Genomic DNA, 22,352 nt, shown 5'->3' on the forward strand with positions numbered 1-22,352 from the left:
GTCTGCTTCAATAATATGCTTAGACAGGGACGGCTGGATGGCTCAACTGGTTAAGTGTATGACCTGGACTCAGGTCATGATCTCGCGGTTCATGAGTCTGAGTCCCACATTGGGCTCTGTGCTGACAGCTCAGACCCTGGAGCCCGCTTCAGATTCTGTGTCTTTCTTTCTCTCTCTCTCTCTCTCTCTCTCTCTCTCTCGGCCCTCCCATGCTCATGTGCACGCTCGCGTGTTCTCTCATGCTCTGTCTCTCAAAAATAAATAAACATTAAAAAAAAAAAAAACGCTGAGAAAAAGTGAAAGCTGAATAGTTGCAAGTCTCTTCCAAAGTAAAGGATTTATGGCACCTCAAGTGCATTCAACAGCAAATACTATTTATTAGAAGCCTGGGAGAAATACCAGAGGAAGAGATACTGGATCCTGGCTGGAACAACATCTTGTCAAGCTGGGTAGATCCTACCCTGCTTTGACTAATACTAGGGAACAAGGGGGGAAAATGTGCTTTCACCTGCAGCTGCCATTGCTGCAGACAAAGCTCCTTTACTATAGAAAGGCTAAGAGTCATTCCAAAGGAAACCACTTTTACCATAGCAGATAAGTGGGAGTTTTGGACTGTGCTTCATATCCCACAACTATCCCACCGGAGCAGGTGGGTCCAGTACTACTGCCACTATGGTCACCTGGAAGTTAGAGGTCAAGCGTTCAGCCACTCACCAGCCTGGCCTAACTAGTACAATAGGATGAGCCATCCCATGACTCTGAATGAATTCTGACAACTCCAGCTCCAGAGACTCCTGGGCAAGTCCCTAAATGGCAAAACCAGCGACAGGCTAGCTGTGCCTCCTTCTACCTACATGGACACTCTAACTAAAAGTCAGAATATCTATCCATGTCCTCTTTTGAGGACCAAAAGAAACAAGAAACAAATTCCTGAGCTCTGTTCATAGGGTTCACCAGATCCTACAAATATACATCTCCAATTCATTGCTCAAGCCATTCTGTAATTGTCACTGGATCAACACAACAAAATCAAGGATGAAGCTAAACCCTGGCTTTTTCAGTCAAGCCGGTGAACAAATGCTCATGAGAATAGCACGTGAACCAGAAGGATGACAGCAGAAAACTGCCCATGCTCAACTCACCTCTGTGTGACTAAATGCTGTTCTGCCCAGTTCCTTATGACTTAAGAGAGCAGGGTAGGTATCTTGGATAGCCAAATAATCATCCTCTGCTAGGAAGACATTAAAATCACTACAAAAGCTTTTTTTTTTCCAATTAACCTTTCCCTCCCTCAGCTGAGAACTGTGGACTAGATTTAATTGGTACAAGCACTCCAGGTGAAGGACATGAAGAAAATTAAGGCTTGCCATTAGTAACTATGTCCCTTAAAAGTACTCTGAAAAGCCAATATTCTGACAATCTTCTAAGAAGCCAAGAATTTGGTTAACTTTATACAACCATGATAAATTGGGCACCACACCAAAACATGCAGGCTACTTGGCTTCACATTTTCTTCAATCAGCAACATGCAAGGGCAAGGAGGCCCAATATGGCAAGTCACCATCCCACAGCTTAGGGATGACCCACTTTGACAGGAAGAGCAGAGTCTTTCACACTCATCTCACTGAATCTTGTTCACTGTAATGTAATACCACAGAGTTCCTAATATGCACCACAGAGGCCACTTTGAGTCTTTGGATCCAAATGCTGTGAGGGAAATGAAAGAGTGCTCTCAGTTTTTCTTCCCTCACTGTCATGACAACAGAGGACAAAGGAGGCTATCAGGCTTTATACCTGGATGGTTGGCACACAGGTCTAGCCTCTCCTAAAACGAAATTTGGACCATAGTCACACATGGAAATTTTGAGCTCTGCTTAGGATAAAAGGAAACCAAGTCACAATAGAGCAACACTTCAGTTATTCTGTCTTTATCCTGCTCTTACCAGGAAATGTAGATCTCTGCAACACCATTTTTCAATGTGTAGGGTATACCATTAGTGGTCTTGAAATTAAGGTAGTGGGTTGTAGACTTTCAAAGAAAAGGAAAAAATAGCATAGGATAGAATGTAAAATATTTGTAGGCATCAAGCATAGGAAGGGTAAATAAATACTGTCTTGTGAAATTTTTTGTTTCATTATATATATATATATATATATATATATATATATATATAATATCTGTGTGTACTAGGTTATGATTTAATTGTATTTCTTTCAGATAGCTACTATGAAAATGTCTAAAAACTACTGCTATAAAAGATACCTGATTGCCCAAATAGCATTTCTCTACAGGAATGCTACTGGCTTTGAGAGCTGGCCAAGTCTCCTTCCTAAGTAATCAGTTCACATACCATAGAACTTAAAGCCATCTCTTTGCCCTACCCACTAAAATACAATAGTGCTTCCAGGTCATTGTAGCAACCACACATTTCTGAATGCTACTCCTGAGGTGATGTCACTCTCTGTAAAGAAATATGAATCCACAGACAAAAAGGTTGCTAGTTCAATTCATACTTGATGAGAAGCAAGTGTTTGCAAGTATCCTTTTCTATCTAGAGCTTGACGTCCAATAGAGATCACTTTGCAGGCCTTTAGCTGGGATATATACAGCTGCTCTAACTACTTCTGCAAATTGTCTTCTGTTCCAAGCACCCATCAATCTGATACTAAATTCATTAGCAAAATAATATGAAAAGAACACAACATGCATTGCTATTAATGGACTTCCACGCATGTCACTCCCCACACAATGTACTAAAATTGGACTCTTCTCTGAGTGCCTCCACACTAATATCTGTGCTTTTCAATACATAGCATTTCAGGAGAGAGATTTTCCCTAAAGTTAACCAAGATTACTTATTTTAAAAGCTCCCTTTCAAAGCTAAACTTTAGGTATTTTCACCATCAATTTATGTTGACTGAGTATTTACTCCTTGGAGGATCTTCCACAGAAAAGATCCATAGAGAAATCATGGTTTCTAGTCTAAAGAATTTATATTGTAATATTTTTTAGAGTCCAAATATTTCTTACTTCCTGTGACTGACTTTGTGTGACAGTGATAAACAGCTCATAATGCTTCATCTGCCATCCTTACCCACAGAATCAGGGAATAGTATAATATACAAAAAATTTTAAATGAAGATGGTATCAGCTGGTAGCTTCCTATTGGAGTATAATATTTACATTTTCACTTGAGTTGGGGAATTTTTCTCATTTAGAACAGAATCAAGTCTTTATTCAATAGATTTTAAGCTTGAAATAATAGACATTTTGAACATATCAAGAGAAACAGTCTGAATTTATAAATAACCCAGAGATGGTAATCTTACACTTATTTTTTTTCACAAACTCTCCCATTTCTGGCTAGCTTGGAACCAAACTATGTGTAACCATAATTTAAGGAGACCCAAAACTAAAAGTCATAAGTACTCTTAATTATTCAGCTATTTTCCTTCCAGAACCTAAGAGGAAATGATCTCTCATTTTCTCTGAAGAACACTAATAGACAATTAATTAGAGATAGACAAGCAAACCTTAAAGGAGTGTATTTATTTATTTATTTGTAATAAATTGTCCAACGTGGGGCTTGAACTCATAACCCCAAGATAAAGAGTTGCAGGCTCCACTAGATGAGCCAGCTAACTCCCCAAAAGGAGTGTTTTTAAAACAGAAAATCACAAAGGTTGTTCAAACAATTACTTTTTTATACAATAAAATGTCAAGGACTAAAAACGTGAGCACAAAGGAAGAGAAAAGTGGAAATAGAGACTATCACACTATATGTTTAAATGATAAAATGAACAAAGAAATATGAGAGAAAGACCATTTATTTTTTAAATGGAAAGATTGCTCAGATGAGTAAAATTAGGCCACGTAGTGAAAGGCCGGAGGGGATAATCCAGGTAGATTACACATTGCAAGTGTTTAGTAAAAACTATCCAATTGGAGAAAAAAAAACCTCCATTAGATATTGCGTAAGGAACCTAAGTAAGGAAAATGAGGCCACATTTGCAAGGAACAGCAACACCAATACGAAGTGTGTTTTCTCTTGTTGTTGTTTCAGTTCTTTGGTTTTTTGTATGGCAACGTAATAAATTAACTACCAATAAGTAGGAAAATTTAAAGATTAGTTTTACTAAATTGATAACAAAAATATGTAGGTAAACACACACACACACACACACACACACACACACAGAGTAGGAAAACATTAAGTTGATTCCCACACCTCAAATATATTTAGAGCACAAAAATTAGTAGATTCTAGTTTCAAAATAATGACAAATACAAAGGTCATTTTAAAATTAATTAATAAGCTAGATCTAGATCAATCATTAGCATCAAATGGGCACCAACCAAAAATAAAACTGTGCTGTGAATATCTAACTTAATATGTACTTAAAGTGGCCATTTTCACAGAGTACTGAAAGTACACTGGCAATGTCAACCAATCACACAAAACAGGTTTAAAAGCAATGTGGGTAACCAAACACAAACAAGGGAAATATGTACAAAAGTGTAAGATACCTACAAAGCTTACCCCCAGGAGTTAAATGAACACTTCACACCTGGACTTCTGGTGGTATTAAATGAATATCTGCAAGTATAGAAACCAGAATACATAATCTATTCAGATTGTCAAAAAGTTTTTGATAAACTTTCATGGCAAAACTGTCTAAAATATTTTTAAGCAAACATAGAATTAAGAATATGTATTTCCATAAGCATGGAATTACCTTAAATAAAGGAAGCAACGTGTGAAATGTAGATGTGGAAAAGACAAACATTTTTATATAAACTTTGACTATGGAATTCAAAGTGTCATCTGAATATCCTTTAGACTTTACTAACTTCTTCAGATTGTAAAATAGCAAACCACGGCATCATGAAATCTTAAAGAGCTGGGATGGCTCCCCATATACTACTGATTAAGAAACTAAGATTCTGGGGCACCTGGGTGGTTCAGTGGTTTAAGCACCCAACTCTTGGTTTCATCTCAGGTTGTGATCTCATGGGTTCATGGCTTTGAGTCCCACATCCGGCTCTGTGCTGACAGCATGTAACCTGCTTGGGATTCTCTGTCTCTCCCTCTCTCTGCACTTCCAGTGCTCACTTGCTTGCTCTCCCTTAAAATAAATAAATAAACATTAAAAAAGAAAGACACTAAGATTCAATGAGGATTAACAACTGCCCAAGGTTAAAACATAAACATCAGTAAGATTTTATAAGATATACAATTACAACCAAAGTTACCATATGAGTTCCCCTATGGGCATATGTTGAATATTACACATTACTTAGTAATAAAGAATAAAAGAATATGTATTTAACCATAATCTTTGAAATGCGGTCCTCCCAAAAGAACTTTGAAAGAATTATGGTACATTCTCCAAAAACATCTCAATGTGTTGTGGCTACAAAGATGCCCCAAATGCTGGGCATCAACAGAAATGCTTTGAATCTAACCTTGATAATTACCAACATTCAATAGCTGGATATGGAGACTAAGACTGCAAACGAGGTATCAGGGAATAATAAAGAGCATAGGGAAAATATCAGGAGAGTATGAGGCCATGGAAAATGAGGGTGCAAAGCATTTCAAAAAGAAGGAAGTGTGACTACTTCCACAAGGTCAAATGTCCAATGAGATCTCAATAAGAGTTAGTTTGTTGAATATATCATCTTAACATTCATCTTCCATTGACTTACCAACAGTGATAGGATATCCAATCTCCTTAGTGTAGGATTTATGGCCTTTTTTAATCTGACCAACATTACCCATCTAGCCTTACTTCTTACTTCCACACTAAGACACAGATGAATCAGTCAGGCTTTCCCATTCCTTTGGGCTTCCTTGCATACTGTTACGTTTTCCCAGAACATTCCTCAATACGGCCAGTGCCCCCCTCACCTTCATGTATCAAACTACTATTCACCTTTCATACCTTCATTCAAGTATTATCTTTATGAATTCTTCCTTGATCTCCTACTATGTTCCCATAGTAACTTTTTTAGGCCCCTCTTAAGTTATTAATACTTACAGAATTCTACTATATTTGAGACCTCTGCAGCCCACAGGTCTCTTGAGAGCAGCCACCCTATATTTTCATCTGTATGCTTCACAAATAGTTAGCATTAATAAATGTTTTTAAGTGAATGAAAGGATGGATTTGTTACTAAAGACATAGTACAAACCCAGAGTATACTAGCTTTAGATGAGGTCATAGGTGGGATATACATAATTGGCTACTAGGGGAAACTAGTGATTTGGGAGTCACAGGTGAACTTATTTCCTTGAAAATTTTATATATTTGAAAATTAGGATGAATCATATTCTGATATAAAAAAAAGTTCACTGAATTACCTTTCAATTTGGTGACTCTCTTCACTGACCTCAGCTTGTCCACATTAAAAACAAGAATCACCTAAAAATGCAGTACATACCTGCAAAATCCAAAGCACTAACGAGGATACGAAGTTATAAATAATACATTCCTTGCTCCCACACTTCATAATCTGGTGTGGGATTTAAGAAATGTGAAAATATATACTGCTTTGAACCACTTTCAGTGCTGATTAGGCAATAAGTGCCTTATAAAAATCAAGAAAGGTATAGAGAGTGATCCTGTCAAATAAAGGGTTTGGTGAATGCCCCCATAATGAGAAAACATTTCATCCTAGAATTCACAGCCAAGGAATATCCTGATTCCACACAAGGATGATCTCTCCTGTTTTAAATAGGTTTTAAGTATCCTCCTGCTTAGAGGTAGTAGAATAGCCACAAATTAAATCACTTTGCCTATCCTTCTAGCATCCTATTTAAACTGTATAATAGAAATAATTAGAAATTAAAAACAAATCCTTTTTCAAAAGGATTCAGTTTAAGTGTTTTATGGTATAAAACAGTTTCGTCCTTTCTTATTGCTGTGCAGGATAGATGAGTGATTAAAAAGAGTTTAATGATTGTGTGTGTGTGTGTGTGTGTGTGTGTGTGTGTGTGTGTCATTCAGAAAACTTGGCGTTCTTTTACAAGTGTTCATTTTTTTTAATGTTTATATTTTTTTGAGAGTGAGAGAGACACACACACACACATAGAGAGAGAGAATCCCAAGCAGGCTCCATGCTATCAGCACAGAGCCCAATGCAGGGCTTGAACTCATGAACCATGAGTCAGATGCTTGACTGACTGAGCCACCCAGGCACCTGTTGCTTTTACAGGTGTTTAAACCCCAAAATTAGCAGCCCCTTTGTCTTCCTTAACATTTATATGTTATTAGGGGGTTTGTTGTTTTTTTTCACTGAACCCCCAAACTCAGTGTCTGTTAACATAAGATAGGAAGATATAACAGAGGGTACAGGGAAATACTGCAATAAAAAAATCTTTATTCTGTTCTCTCTATTTAAACTTCAAAGGAATGATAGCAGCTAAATTATCAATTTCTAGTATCTTGGCTCTTAGACAATTGTCTACACCAATAATTGTCAACCTGAGGGGGGTTCATTTGAAAAGACCCCACAGGTGGTGATTCCACCTCTACTCCCTCCACTTTGAGAATCACTGTTCTTATTCAGGCAGCTGATGCATTGCAACTGTAGTGACTCACCCATTCTCTTTTCAACAGTGTTATTTTTATTCTTTGGACTTCAAATTTTATCCCAAGCTGTAGAAAAAACAAAAAAACAAAAACAAAAACAAAAACATGACCACTGGTCAATATAAAAGTCCAGGCCCAATGATTTTAAGAGGAGATTCAATATTACTCATAATCATGCTTTTTTCACCATAATTCCCAGTCAGACCTGTCATAAGCCAGGAAAGAAGGCCTCAAAAGAACTTACTCAGAGCTTCTCTCTATTAGGATGGAAAATAAAAGGCATCCGGTTTGCAGTAGGGCTATCGACCTTGCAAGACTTCTGCATTTTGGTTTAATCAGAGATTTTCCAGAAATCTAAAATGATTATGCATCTTAAAAAAAAAATAAGAGAACCATACAGCTAACTAGCTCTGTAAACAAAGAGAAAACAATGATCTTAAGAGATGCCTATAGGCTCACTGTTTCACATGATGAAATGAGAAAGACTGGGTGTGGGGGGAAAGTCACAGAAGTCTTGGATCATTGGAATTGTTCTAATTGATGAATCTTCTTCAAGGAAAAAAGTGGGCTCCATTTCTGTTTTTAACAATCCAGAATGTCTGTAATAGTGCAACTAATGACAACCTTCCCGTTGTTCTCACTTAGGAGGAAACCCTATAATAAGAGCTTCCCAAAATGTCAAATAATACTTGTCTCATAACAGGGCTTCTTTGTTCATTCACCATGTCTCTTTTGATATGCACAGATAATAAAAGTTCATGTAAAACTAAAGGTAATATAGAGCAGAAGCCAACACTAATTCTGTATAAATATGTCTGATTAATAAGAGTGCCATTGTTATGGTTATTTCGTAATGTCACGATTGTTACAAGAACAGAGGATAGAAGTACTCTTACTCTCACTGTTTTTGTTCATCCTCTGTCATCCAACCAGTTTGTGAATTTTTGTTCAATGGGGGAAATGAAGGATAGAGTTTCGTCCATTAATTATTTCTGTTTCATTAGTTCATCTCGTGAGCTGTGAAACTAGCTTTAAATTCAGGGGAAAAAATTAAGGGTTTTATTCTAAAATTAAACCTCACATCCTCTAAAAAAAAAAAAAAATGAATACATGCTCCGGGCTTAATACATGCTCTAGGCTCCCTTTTCCACATGCACAACAACTATATTGCTCTGGTGCTCATGAGCTCCTGAAAGATAAAATTTAGCATGACAGCACTAAGACCTAACTAGGAGCCTAATATGTTAAACCTAAACTATGGTTTAATTCTACAACCATAAGAAAGGTTTTAGGTCAGACTCAGCTCCATGAATTAGAAATGCACCCTGGTGAAGTAATAAGAAAGTCCAGAAATGAGTACAGAGTATGGTTCCTTATTGGAAAGGAAATAGGAAACAGGTATTTGAAAACAGAATACGTTCACAGCAAGCAAGACAGGCTGACAGATTTTGAAGACAATTCTGAGGCTGGTAGATAAGTTTGTATTGTCATTACTTTGCTTTTCTCTTTAAATTCTTATCTCCCAGATCCTGGCCTCCCCTCTTGGGGCAGCAGCATAATATAAAAACTTAACAGTCGATCTTAAATTTAGCTGACATTTTTATATCCTTCACAACATACTCTTTAGATTGCACCCAAGAAGGAGATTATTAAATAGTAGCAGGAGACCAGTTACCAGACCATTTTGACTGAACAAAAAACAGCACTATGCCTTCTTGCTGACAAATCAAACAACATTTATATAATCATTATAATCAATTTCATAAGTAAAGGGCTATAAATGACTGGGGGGGTGGGTATGAAAGAAATTCTATTTCTCCCAAGTCCCTTCATCGACTCCTCAAACCCTACATTAGATTCAGCAGTGGAGGGAGCTACGCATGAAAAAGAGAGGACTCAGCTGAACTGGAGTCTCCTGTGAAGCAGATTCTGTCAGTCAGAAGGCAAGGACACATTTCTGTGATTATTTCAGCCTATTTTTTTGTAGTAATTAGCCAGAGTTCCATTTTGCTGGGGCTGGCATCGCTCACAGCTCACTTATTTTTTTTTTTTAATTTAGGCTTTTCTTTCCTTTTTATAAAGTAAATTTACATATTTTCAGTCTCTCAATCCCTTCTATGTTTTATTTATGAATATAGCCCTTCTTGGTGGTAACTTTAATGTGAAAGAGGTAGTAATTAATGTCCCAATCTGCTAGGTTAATCCCTTTCCACACTCTCTACAGAGAAGTTTAAGGTAAGTAACAGTTTACAGTCAATATTAGGTTTAATTATGCTTAATGAGAGTTAGTGTCTCTGTTTACTAACTGCATTTAGGTGTGTGGATCCTAGATGAGTTTTCCCTTGGCCTCATTCTGATTTGTTAATAGTGCCACTGTGTACTGTATACTCAGTGCTTAAATCTATAAAGCTGCTTCTAGAGAACAAAGCAAGTAAGGCACCTGTTTCAGCTGAGACACCATTAAATGAGTACAGCCTGAATACAGCAGCATCTTTCTTTGGGCAGGGAGCTATTATTTTATAATGCTTTCCAAACAGATCCATTTGAGAGGCTAATATTGCCTAAATTTCAGATCCTGGGTAAGTCTATACATATACAAAGCTGTTTCAAACTAAGTACAATCATCAATAATGGTTACTATAAAATCATAGAGCATTAAACACTCTTAAGACTTCATGTTATTTCACATGTGAAGATCTGAAACTGCCTTGACAAGTCACTGGTTTGTTCCTCCTTTTTTTTTCCTAATAAATTTTTTTTGTCTTAAAGTTGTACTTAACTTTATGCCTGTAGGCATACCAGCATATAGAACACAACATTTATTTCCTCACTGAGCTATAGAAATAAACACCAAAACAAGTACTCAGACCTAAAGGAAATCATGCAGTGACACAAAGGAAACTTAGTACACATATTTTTTAAAGGATCCCTTTTTGCTATGTTTTTGTTGTAGATAAATTCTGAGTACAACTGATAATATAGTTTCTCTGATTCCCTTGATAGACAAATCAATTTAAGAAAAATTTATTGAATACCTGGTCTGAGATAAACACAAAAATGAAGAAGGCATATTCCCTTCCCTCAAGAAGCTTATCATCTGAGAAAGGAGACAGGCATCACTAAAAACTAACTATGAGACAGTGTTAGAAGTGTTATACTTATGTGAGCAAATGTGAAGGAAACACTGAGAAAGTATGTGTTGACTCTGTATTAGAGGGTAAAGACAGCATTTTGTGGGCCACATGAAAGGCCACAGCAGGCTGACTGAACTGTAAGAACAAAGGCATAAAACATGACAGAACATAGCGTGTTAAGACAGCAAACAGTGCAGTGTGGGCAGAAAGAGTTATGTGCTTAGGGAAAGAAGGTGAGGCAAGGTGGGAAAAGCAGGAGAGGACTTTAGAAGTCAGGGGCTCAAAAAGTGGACTGGGACCTAATTAAAAATAATTTTTAATGTCATCCTGTACTAGCTTTTAAGTAATATGAAGAATAGGAAAAAGTGAATCTTTATCAAACAATGGTGAGGTCAGTATAAAACTTGAAAATTAAACTGAAATTTTCTCAGTCTACTGATCTCTAAAAACTATTTTCAAATTTAATAACTCCTATAATGTGTTTATAAGCCCTTAGATTGAGTTCAAAAAATGAATGATTTGCTATGGGAAAATAAAATTCCTAAAATGTGTCCATCTAAAAGATTGTTTGATTATATATTAATCGAAGCTAGTGGGGAGAAAAGCTGGTATTCATATCCCTAAGAAATCTGAAAATGATCAAATGTACTTAGTGAAATAAAAATTTGCTTTGAATTAGTTTCATAAATGTTTTACCTCTTAAAAATTCTACATTTAGTTGGTATATACTGCCTTTACTTTTGCTTTCAGAAAAAAAAAGAGGTAAACATTTCCTTAAAAATCACAAACTCATGGGTCTAAAAGAAAAAGAATACATTCTAAGCTATATACTTAATCAGAAAAAGATCCATACATCTGGATGTCTCTCTACACTTAGCTAAACAGACCTTTCTGCTATGTCCTTTTCAGAAAATCTCAGTACTCTGAGCTATGCACATCTGTGAAAACCACCTGACTAGTTTATATTCTTCTCCATCAAGCTACTTTGAACCATCTAGAGGACTTTCAAGTTACTGTCAGACACTGGCCACTCATAGGTAGGTACCCACTTCTGTACCCTTGCTTAAGGAAAAGAAAAAAGCCTAGATTCAAATAATAAAAAGGTCTCCATCACCGTGATAAACATACATAAATAAAAAGTCAGTCTCCTCCTGATACCAGAGTTATATAAAATGAGTCTGATCTTTGTGTTAACTCACAGGTTATTATAGAAAAATCTTTATGGGTATGTATAACAGACTTAATGTACTTGTAGAAATATGCATAAATACACTTGATTATAGCATGCTTATGCAATATATTATAGCATATTCAAATATAAATATATATTTATATTATAAATTAAATATATAAATATATATTATTATATATTATATAAATACAATAAATAAATATATATGTAAACACATACACATACATTTACATGTCAGCATTTATTCCTGAAAGTTAAAGAAAAAATACTTAAACTGTTTTCATAACACAAATTCTAACTGAAATAAAATGTCCTTTAAAAACTATAATTAATGGCTGCTGTGTCAAACAGTGAACCAAAGGGTCAAACCTTATAATTCACAGTTTGAGAGGTCATAGCTCAAATTATAACTTTAAAAAACTGATTATCTGTGAGTAATTTGACAAATCCATCTAATATACTCTGAATGCATATAAAATCTTTTTGAGAGTAAAAAGGATGTATGTCCAAGTGGACAGCTGATGGAGGAAATGGCCTTTTTACTGAACAAGGCTGAAGTCCAGCATAATGACTTGGAATGCCTTTGAATGAGCATGCAAGGCTTGAAGGCCAAACAGTACACACATCCAAAGTGAGCATAATGAACAATCTGATCAGAAGACAAAAATATTCCACACACATGTCCAAAGAGAGTAAGGAAAAATATACATTTCGATCAGCTACTATTTTATCACCATTACTATAACCCAATTAACAGGTAAACTCTGGACTATTAATAAACAATCTTTATAAGAAATAATATTTTGTAATTTAAAAAATACTAGAAATTTCCATGATTTTTCAACCTGAGATTTGAAAACACCTACATCATATATATTAAGCCTGGTTTACAAAACCGTTTTATTTATGTTTTAAAGCAAATATTGCTTCATCTATTTTCATTCCAAGGCCACCCATCCCATAAAACATAATCTGAAACAATTTGGCCAACCTGCATTTTTAAAAAAAAATTTTTAAATGTGTATTTATTTTTGAGAGAGAGGGAGAGAGAGCATGAGCAGGCGAGGGGTACAGAGGGGGACACAGAACCTAAAGCAGATGCCAGGCTCTGAGTTATCAGCATGGAGCCAGATGTGGGGCTTGAACCCATGAACCATGAGATCATGACCCAAGCCGAAGTTGGACGCTTAACCAACTAAGCCACCCAGGTGCCTGTGCAATTTTTTTAATCTAGAAGTGATCTACTATTATTAATAAGGACAGTCATTGAAGATAATTTCTCCACTATAAATTCCCTAACCCACACCAGAATTGAGAAGTCCAGCAAAATAAGTCACTTAATTACATATCTATGTTTGTAATGTTTATTTATGTGTTTATTATATTTTCCTATTAGATGGTAAGCCTCACAGGAATAAGGACTATGTCTCTATTGTTTGGCAGTTATATCTAACACCTGGGATGTTCCTGGCACAGAGCAGACATTCAATAAGTATTTGCTGGAGGTAGGAAAGAAGGCATGGAGAGAAGGAAGATGGGAGGCCTATGGTTAGCAAACCTTCTCTCCATTATTTGTGTGGCAATGGGGAGAGAAATCTAAAAGCATGTACATTCTATTTGGTCAATTTACCTACCCAGCAATTCACTGATCCATCTATCTGTCCCAGAAACCAAAAAGATTTAAAACAGCTTCCAATGGTACATAGTTACAAGATAAAATAAATTAAATGGAAAATGAAAAATATGGAAATTACAGTAGGAAACAAGATGTTTATATATGCATACATGTAAAGACAATTAACTCATAGGAAAGGAAGGGAATTTATTTTCTCAATTTCTTCAGCTTAAATTAATCTTATTATAACCACTATTATAATGCTCTTATTATAACAAAACACTAAGAAAATATTTATTTGATCCTCATCTGGTCATACACTATAAAAACCACCACATAACCAGGTTCCTTATATCATAAGCCATACAGTCTATTGGAGGAAATAAATATTCAATTAAAATAAAAATGTAATAAGTAAGTTATAATAGTAAACACATAGGTTTGCATGAGAGAACAAAGCAGGATTCTTCTCTGGACCAGCAAAAGTGCTTACATGGTAATTGCTTTACTTTGATGCCACTATGTCCTATTCCCAGAGTCTTTTCTGATGTATGTAAACATTCCTGGCTCTTGATGTACAGGGAAGTATATACTGTCAAATGTTACTACTACAAATGAGGTCTAAACATGCAAATCACTATATCATAAGAAAACACACTTGAAAAACGTCCTTTTTCTTATAAGTGAAAGCCTAACTCTGATTCCACTTAGCCTGGTAATGTGCTTCTGTCATTCCATTGGACCAGCCCACACATACTGGGTTCTTGATAGGTCCTGGGCTCGGCCATCTGGCCCTTTATTTACTTAATTCTTTTTTAATACTGACAAGTGTATTAGTAACACTTCCTTGATCACTGGTAAATATAGAGCCACCACACAACCAAGATTTTCCCTAATTCTGAAAGTCACTAATTAGTTGTGGGTAGGGGTTGGGGAGTATTACAAAGATATGTTGAGCACTACTACAATAAGTAATCTAATTCCCAAGAAGAAAGCATGTTAATCTGCTTCCCACTTCATTAGAGGAATAAAAAACATCTTGTCATCACTAAAGGATACAAAGAGAGACCTGGATATTAGGGGGGATGGTAGATAGGGAGGAAGAATGAAATCATCATTTAGGCAAGAAACACAAATCCCCTACATATCTTGGACAATGTTCACGGTTTTTCTTGGTACCTTTTGACTGATCTATTTAGCAGTGTGTTTCATGAGTGTAGTTTATTCATTAATAAATACAAGCTTGCAAGGGAAATGAAGGTAAATGAATCCTATTCAGAGGAACTGGTACTTAGGTTATATAGTAGGCTACTCTGGAAGCTGCCTTAATCTTTTCAAACCAGTAAGGTCTCAAATTACTTGAGCTTGCAGAATAAAGCAGTGTAAACTTAAAGGAGAGAACACAATTTCCAAAGGGGCTAAAAGCCATTTAGAGAGAAGATATGGTCAAATTATAAATACTGAAACTGGAAATTTATGTATTTTAACTCCATTAGGAAATATATTTATTTTCAGGGTTTTTTTTTCTGTAGGATAAGAGACAGTCTAACAGATTTAATATTCCATAAAATTCTTCAAAGAACATTAGATGATCATTATATGCGTTAACCCCAGCATCAAGTTTAAATTATCAACTCCAACTCCCTGAAATTAAAGATTCTAACTGTATAACATTAGGTCAATTGTTCTCATTTCTAGAAACAATGCAACATCAAGCAAGAGCCTTTTAAGATTATTTTGGGTTTTAGTCTATCTCCTTTGTTCATAAACATTTTTGGGGAAAGGATGACATTCTCTTATAGTACTCACCCCAAATAATTAGAATCTCAATGAGAAACTTATAAAACTGTGAATTGTGAGGTAGCTGTTAGTATTTCCTTGACCAAATCCCATTACTAATGAATAAAAGTTAATTAGTACATGCATGGAAGTAAATTGGTGAAAGGTAGATGAATATAGTAAGGGGGAAAAGTATGTTGTTTAACATGTAATTTAAGAATTGTCAACAAAGTGTGACATGTCTTATTTATCAGTATTTGCAAAAAGAAGAATAGATGTTTGGTATACGAATAAATGCAGGTATAGACACATAATAGAAGCTTTGTGTTACAGGGGAACTTAAACTTCTCTGGGCAGTGATCTGCTAAGAAGGAACAGAGACAGTTACAATGCAGTGATTAACTAGCTGACAAATCTATTATTCATGGCAGGTATGTAAGCAGTCAGGGCAACGATGTTGGTGGCCTCTACTCATCAAGCAGCTTTGCCAGTACAGACTGGATGTCTGGAACCAGGCAATACACAAAAACAATAAAACCTATATCCAGCTAGAGGAAGATTCAGCACAATCCATCTCCAATTTTAAACAGTACTAGAAATCTCCATGCAAGAATGTTTTCCCTTAGGAAAAGATGCTGACCAACATTTATGTCTATTTATCTTCCTTTGCAAAGCAACAGGCCTGAAACACCTATGTAGAAATTCCCAACATATTATCCCCAAAAAGCGATTTTAACATTAGTTGGCAGAAATTTCTGTTGATAGGTATGACCATCATGTCGTTATGTGAACAGATGGTCAAAGTGTGTCCATTTCACTGACAGTGTATTATGTGGGTTTTTTTTTTATCCCTGAACAACCAAACCAAACAAAAGCACAACACAGAAGAGGTCATTGGGCCTTCCCTCATTTGGCTGGCAGCTTCATCTGTGAAATATGAATAAAAAACCAACACAGACTATAATTCCTGTGTAGTACCATTTTGCATAACATTTAATCGAATATTTAAGTATTCATATCCAGAAGTCATCCTGACGTTTGTGAAGATGGAAAAATACACGGAATCTTTAAAAATCTTTTAGCTCCATGATCTCCAGTAAAAGAAGAAAAACAGTCATATTTCTTGTTCTTTAGTTTTGTTTTTTTTTAATCTAACTGACAGGTTATAGGAAAAAAGGCAAATTAAAACTCTTTATTGGCATTCATGTCTTTTAATGAAACCTCAGGAAAAAAAATATTGAAAAAAAGTAAATCCCTATATTAAAATCTATTTCCCTCTGAAACAGAGGTGCTCTCCCTTCGTATATAATATTCTTACTGAATAATTTCTAAATATTACAGCTGAAATGTTCATAACCAAATGAATTAATAGTCTAACAGATATCCAATCACCAATGACTACATCTTATACCATGAGATCTCTTAAAATACACACACACACACACACACACACACACACACACACACACATTGCTGTTTGGATGCTTAATATGGTAGCTTCACCTCTGTAACTAACCTAAAATAGTTTACCTTGATTTTGTGAAATAAAAATAAATAATATTATGAGGAAAATGAGAGATTGAAAATTCAGAATATATTTCTATCTATAACAGCTACTAGTAAAAACAACAGCTGACAATTATATTGCCAAAATGCATCTACACATGTGGCTGTAGAAACTTATGTGCAAGAATACTGCTGCTACCCACCTTCAAAAAGGGCTGATGAAGTACGAGGTTTAAGAGTACATGTTTCATATTTCTGTAACTTAAAATATTGCCGAGTATTAATTTTTCATCAAGTTGTCATTTTCTGTGACATTTGGTTTTATTAATCAAGGCATTTATCATTAATTTGTAGAAAATATCGTAATTAAGCCAAATAAAATAAAATCCTTAAAAGGTTAAAATTAGAAAGCAGGTGAATTAGAACTTTGACATTACCCTGTTGACATACTGGAGCATTTTGAAAGTATGGGAATCAAGTCTTTGCAGTGAGTTTGGTGCCTCAATCTTGGGGCTGGCTGGTTTTTAAAAATGTTATAAAGATTTGATTTAAAGCTCTCTGACAGTTTTGACATTCAGGTGAAAGTACTGCTGCTGCATTTGGAACAATTTGCATATCCCACTGCTAAACGGAATGTTTGAGGTGTGCACTGGTGTAAAGAAATTAAAAACAAGCTATCACACATGCTTAAGTGTATGTATTCACAAAACTGATGGTTGGATTGCAGCGCCCCATCCCCCTCCAATGTAATCCGTGATTTACTCTTCTATAATAAATTACCCTACCATGTTATTCTCGCTGGAAGATCTAACCATGCATGTAAGAAGCAAAGTAATTACAGCCCCCTCTTGTCTCAGAAACCTTCTTCAATCCCTATGAGCTCTTTACACACAATGCAGCAACACAAGTCTATTGTAAACTTCTTGCCTGAAATTCTGGACTTCTGGCTATGAGTAGCCACTAAATCTCATCTGCATGGTTTCCCGTACAGTTTTGTTGCCCGCAACAAATGCATTTTATCACTTATAGTTAGTTGTAAAGCTCTTCCTGAGGAGGAATGGGTGCTGACTTCTTGGGTTTGAGCCAATCTATTTAAGAAAAGGGCAAGGTAAAAAATCAGAAGAGTTCCCAACTGATTTCAAAACCAGGGAAGGGCCATCATACATTCTCACAGAGAAGGAAGAAGAGGTATAGCAACACCCAATTAGGCTGAGACATTCTGAGATAACACAAGCGTTCTTCTTTTTTGACTTATAATTTTAGTTTATTTTTAGGTAGACATAGAAAAAGATATTTAATGTGTTAAGGGGCAATAAAGGAAAGACCTGATATAGTAAACCCAAGACCTTAAATATTACGAAACTTTTCAAGAAGATAAAACCCATTCAAGAAAATAGCACTGGACATTACCTTCAGCCTTCAGAGTCTCAAAGGGCAATTCTTAATACTTCTTTTTGTGTGACTGTAAAAAGAAAATACTTAAAATTAAAAATCTTCAAGGAAACAATTTACATTTCCATAGCATATTTATGACCAGTCATGAGAAGTATATAGCTGAGTTTGTGTATGTCAACTAATATCTACAGTTTTCAAAAGAAAAATAAAGGCTAACACATTCATTTGTGTATGTGCAGTACAAGTACATAGTAAAGTGTGGCACAAATACACAATTTAAGTCACTGTGTGTACAGGGCTTAGATGTAGACCAGGGTATTTATTACAGTATTATTAGGATTTCTTAATTTACACAATTAAAGGTTTTTACACTTATGTTTTTATAAATAAAAAAAACTAATACCAAATAGTTTTTATCCCATGTATTTGTTTATTCTTCATTATCAGAGATTTTGCAAAGATCCGCTGTGTACAATATGTTGGTAAGTACTGATGAGTTAGGAAAAATTCAAAGATAAAGCACAGGCGTTATCCCCAAAACAATGAATGAGATAAAAGAGATTTGCATAAGGGAAGATAATCCAGAGGATGAAAAGTAAATGGATGGAAGAAAAAAGGGACCAGAGGCTAACATGTCCAATATAGCTCGAACTGGTGCACAGTACCTAATGCACTGACATTAGAACATGGCTTTATGTTTCCTGTCTCAGCAAGAAAGCTATGATTATAGGGTCCTACTCAGATTTGGAGCCAGGGATGTCAAACAAATGGATGAGTCACTTTTACATTGATTTCCATCCAAATGTATATGATAGTATAGAATCAAAGCTGAGACTGGGAGCAGTCAAGCAGGCAGGATGTTGAGGTGCCTTTAAAGCCAATTTAGTGAGTTTGAATATAAAAAAAATTAACTAGAAACAACTCTCCTATTAAAAATTGAACTTGATATTTTACGTCCTCGGAAAGCTATCCCTCCAAATTTGCTATAAAATTTCAATGATGACCTTGATGTCATATTAACTAATAATCTCCACAGAGATTCAGCCATTCAAAGTCTCAAAAGCAGTTTTACTAATGGAAACGCATACATGAACATAAGCCAATCCTATCAGCTAGTGCATCTACAGTAAAAACAAACAAACAAACAAAAAAAACAAAAAACAAAAATGCAACAACAACAACATATTAAAATGAGAAAGATCTAAGGTTAATTGATTGGATATTTAATATGCATAAGTAATATTTTATGAAGGGAAAACAAAGAACCAAGTAACAAAGTATACTAGTAAACTAAAACAAACCTGAGTTTAAGCTGTACTGATAAATGGGATAGAGAAAAGGAAAGTGATATCCCTGTCATAGTCAGGATACATGAGTAATACAGTTATTCTGCAACATCAAACTTTAGAAGAGGCACTGAAAATTAGAATCTTTTAGGAGGAATGAGATCAGAACCATTCATCATGGATAAACAGAGGATAACAAAGAATAGGGAAAAAATGTTCAGATTGTAGAAATGAGGTCGGGAAATTTAATTTGGAGAAAACTAATTTGGCCATTACATGATATATTATAAAAGTAATTTTAATTTATCTATTGTCTCCCCCACTAGAATGGAAGTGCCATAAGGGCAGACACTGTATTTTTCACCGTATTCCCAATTTCACAATGAGTGTCTGCCACATACAAAGATCAATGAATATTTACCAAATGAAAGAATGAACAGCTTGACCAACCTATGAGACAGACACTAGGTCTATATCCATTTACAGATAAAGAAATTTAGGCTTAAAGAAGCTGAATTTTGTATATTAAACTTTGCTGTTTTGCAACTCTAAACATTTACAACCCATTATTTAGTCTTCCATTCAATATTCATTCTAGCAGTGGAAAACAAATAAGCAAATAAGCTGTTAAACTTATAATGTCATATAGCTAGTACTGTGAGTACAAACCACAAGGTAACAGCATTGAGAGTTACATGGGCTTATGTTTTAAATAGGTTTGCACAGGAAAGCTTCTCAGAGGAGGTGACAATAAGGAAAAGTGTGCATGAAGTGAGAGAGTCAAAAAACTATCTGGAGGACTATTACAGGTTATTACAAGAGGTAAACAAGTTAGTATATATTACCTTGCTTTCTACAATGCACACAGCAAACGATACTCTCAATAACTATTATTTTATTATATTGCTCTTATTTTTTATAAATAATGAATTTCCCCACTAAATTATAAATTTGTCAGACATTCATTTTTCTTTCCCTATAGCTCCTTAAATAATGCCTACCAAATATTCAATAAAAATTTATAGAACTGAAAATAGGAAGACGCAATTATCATTTCATTAATTAGAAATAGTAACAGACTATATATAAAGTCATCATATGGCTGAGTCAATCTGACTCTGTTAAATCACTGTCACTTAATCTCTTCTGGATTTAAAAGAAAGATAAGAAGGAAAAAGTTATACAATGTCTAGAGTCAATAAGTCATAGATTTAAAAAAAAAGAGTAAAAAGAATCAGAATAAAAATGAGGTTACCAATATTAGGCCACTATCTTGACCATTTACATGCTCTGTTTGCCTCCATCAGATTAATACATTTTTCTAGCGCAAGGTCTCTACCACACAGGCTTCCAATTCTTTATGTCTTCCTAAAACAAGCACAGGGACTGGTATATAGCAAACATTCAATAAATCTTTATTTAACTAAATTGGACTAAAAACAACTTTAGTAGTTCTGATGCTTTAAAGTTAGTTCAAATTTTAAAACAAAACAAAACAAAACAATAAAATAAAATAAAATAAAATAAAATAAAATAGGAGGTTACAACAGAAAAAATATCAAGTGTTAGGTTTTGACTCTGCAGTAAATGAGTAGAGAACAAGGGGAGTTTTTACCAAAGACTGAAATATAAGTGATGGTGTGGTACAGGCAGTGTTAGAGACAGACTAGTGGAACAGACCATAGGGACTCTAGTATGGGGTAGCATTTTCACAGTGTTGAGATTTTTCTCTACCTCCTCCCAAGCACCAAAATATAAATCAGATTGATACATCTGAATATAATAAGTAATCAAAGAGCTGTAAGAAAACATATCTATAAGGGTGCCTGGGTGGCTCAGTCAGTTAAGCCTCCGACTTCAGCTCAGGTCATGATCTCACGGTCTGTGGTTTAGAGCCCAGCATCGGGCTCTGTGCTGACAGCTCAGAGCCGGGAGCCTGCTTTGGATTCTGTGTCTCCCTCTCTCTCTCTGTCCCTCCCCCACTTGCACTATGTCTCTCTCAAAAAAAAAAAAAAAAAAAAAATTAAAAAATTAAAAAAAAAAAAGAAAACATACCCGAATGGATAAATATGTGATATATATGTATATATGTATACACACACACACACAATGGAGTATTACTCGGCAATCAAAAAAAATGAAATCTTGCCATTTGCAACTACGTACGTGGAACTAGAGAGTATTATGCTAAGCGAAATTAGTCAGAGAAAGACAAATATCATATGACTTCAGTCATATGAGGACTTTAAGATACAAAACATATGAACACAAGGGAAGGGAAACAAAAATAATATAAAAACAGGGAGGGGGACAAAACATAAGAGACTCTTAAATATGGAGAACAAACAGAGGGTTACTGGAAGGGTTGTGGGGGGCGGATAGACTAAATGGGTAAGGGGCATTAAAGACTCTATCTACTCTTGAAATTATTGTTGCACTATACGCTAACTAACTCGGATGTAAATTAAAAAAAGAAAACATATGTATATAATTTTCTGAACTCCAAAGTGAGAAGATGTTTTAAGCCACATAATCAGTAGTAGATTATAACCTAAGCATAAAGATTTATGAATTTGACTACTTAAAATTAAAAATTTTTCAAAGTCAAAAAATATCTTGAATAAAATTGAGGCCAACAAAAAGGGTAAATATTTTTTTAATGTATATGACATCATAGAGTTAATCTTAGTAAATAAATAAGTGAAAGAAATATCTTATTTTTTCAAATCAATAGGAAATTCACAATAAAAGATATACAAGCTAAGATATATAAAATAATATTAATCTATAATAGATAATTATCTGTAATGAATATTCTTTAATAATTAATCTGTACTGGAAAATGCAAA

At 35.0% G+C, this 22,352-nt stretch overlaps 1 protein-coding gene across 50 annotated transcripts in view; it reads right to left on the bottom strand.

Annotated features, from left to right (window-relative positions):
* The window catches only part of ZBTB20 (zinc finger and BTB domain containing 20), a 769,297-nt gene that overhangs the window by 599,434 nt on the left and 147,511 nt on the right, over nucleotides 1-22,352 (bottom strand). For 23 of the 50 annotated variants that reach the window (XR_007457485.1, XR_007457486.1, XM_049629401.1 and 20 more), the window contains 3 exons: nucleotides 18,233-18,284; nucleotides 7,606-7,662; nucleotides 4,533-4,598 (listed from right to left, as the gene is read on the bottom strand). The gene's annotated coding sequence lies outside the window, so the exon portion shown is untranslated. Of the gene's footprint in view, nucleotides 1-4,532; nucleotides 4,599-7,605; nucleotides 7,663-18,232; nucleotides 18,285-20,758; nucleotides 21,016-22,352 lie in introns of those variants that run through there. The other 27 variants (XM_049629359.1, XM_049629402.1, XM_049629403.1 and 24 more) reach the window with 6 other exon arrangements.

The sequence above is a fragment of the Panthera uncia genome, chromosome C2, assembly GCF_023721935.1.
Source record: "Panthera uncia isolate 11264 chromosome C2, Puncia_PCG_1.0, whole genome shotgun sequence".
In the NCBI taxonomy this organism is placed as follows: Eukaryota; Metazoa; Chordata; class Mammalia; order Carnivora; family Felidae; genus Panthera; species Panthera uncia.